This window comes from Passer montanus, unplaced genomic scaffold (assembly GCF_014805655.1).
Source record: "Passer montanus isolate IOZ18808 unplaced genomic scaffold, ASM1480565v1 scaffold436, whole genome shotgun sequence".
Lineage (NCBI taxonomy): Eukaryota > Metazoa > Chordata > Aves > Passeriformes > Passeridae > Passer > Passer montanus.
Window position 1 is genome coordinate 24,000 of NW_024369218.1, and position 1,495 is coordinate 25,494.

Here is a 1,495-nt window from a genome sequence, read left to right on the forward strand (position 1 = left end):
AGTATCTGATCACATCTCTTACGTTTTCCTGGCTGTCCCATACATGCCTTTCATTTTCACAACTCGACCGGGAAAGACATTCATAGATGTGTTTCCTTAAATTTGTAATGGGAGAAATTGTCTCATTTCTGACATGCAGATGTTAAGAAATGAAATGTTAGCCATGGTAAGTTGTATCTGCAACTTTTCTGGCAGTGGAGTACATCTGCTAATGGTAAAGGTCAGAGAGAACCATAGAATCTGTAACGAGTTTGAGGAGACTCTTGCAGGTGCAGCGTGTGAGGAAGCACTGTTGGAGAGAAAGCAGGTGTTTTTTTAACTTCCATGGTCCATTGCTGGACTAGATAAAATGAATATGCTCAGATTATAAACGGCCAAGCTGTGGATTCATAAGTTTGCTTTTCTGTAATGGGGTGCTCTCTGTGAATGGTAGTTTAACTGTTGCCTTGTTTGTCATGACCAGGTAGAGGCGGCCCTGTGTGTGTCTGAAACTCTATCTGAAAATGTCTCTAGAATTACTGGATTGTGATTGTGACATAGTCGTGATGGACAGTCAGGGAGAGATTGTTCCCAGGGAGAGACTGGCCCCTAAGCAGGCAAAGGGGGGTTCAGTGATCCTCTAATCTGAGTGTGCCTTCACATCCTGCCTCGTGCCAAGGCCTGTGCCACTTACACCAAGCGCCCTTTTCCTGTGTCCAGAAAAGGATGGCAATCCTCCAGTGAATCTGTCTGGGGAAGCAGTGCCCAGGGAGCGCATGCTTCAGGGCTTGTGTGTCTAAGAAATGGTGTGGGAAATGTCATTTTCCCAGCTGTACGTCCTTGTTCAAGTTGTGATGTAGAGTTTCACTGTGTTTGTACTAAGCTTTCCCAAGCCTTGAGCAGACCTCCAGATGTTATCAATGGCTCTTGCTTGTTGATGTTACTGCTGATGTTTTGTTGGTATTGAAATTGGTAGGATTGCAGGGAGGGGAGAGTCTAATTTACAAGCAAAGTCTTGGTTTGGGGCTTTTTATTTGAAGCACGTGCCAGAAAGTCACTAATTTTATCCTTTGTCACGTCTGATACAGCTCTTCCCTGTGAGTGGTAGCTCTTGGATATGGGCATAAACTTCACATGAAAGGTTGCAGAATGGCATATATTCAAAACTGTCCATGTGCTTAGGAAGAATGAAGACATCTTTGAGTTGATCCTGATCTGAGACTTGAACTGACCTGCATAGTGCTTGTGTCTGTTAGAACATGTTACATTTCTTCAAATATCAGTGATGAGCAAAGTCCATACCTGTGGACCTGTGTTGTGTTCCCTGTTCTCCATAAGGAGAAGTTGTGTGGAAAAGTTCTTCCAGTGGTGTTTGTCTGCAAAGGGATCCCTCTTGGTTTGGGTGATGTCTGAGCATTTTGCCTGCACAGCAACAGGGCAGGTGAGAGAGTTGCTGAAATATCTAAAGGGTTGGTGTAAATATTCAGTTTTCCCTAGCTGTTGTATGGGTCACATA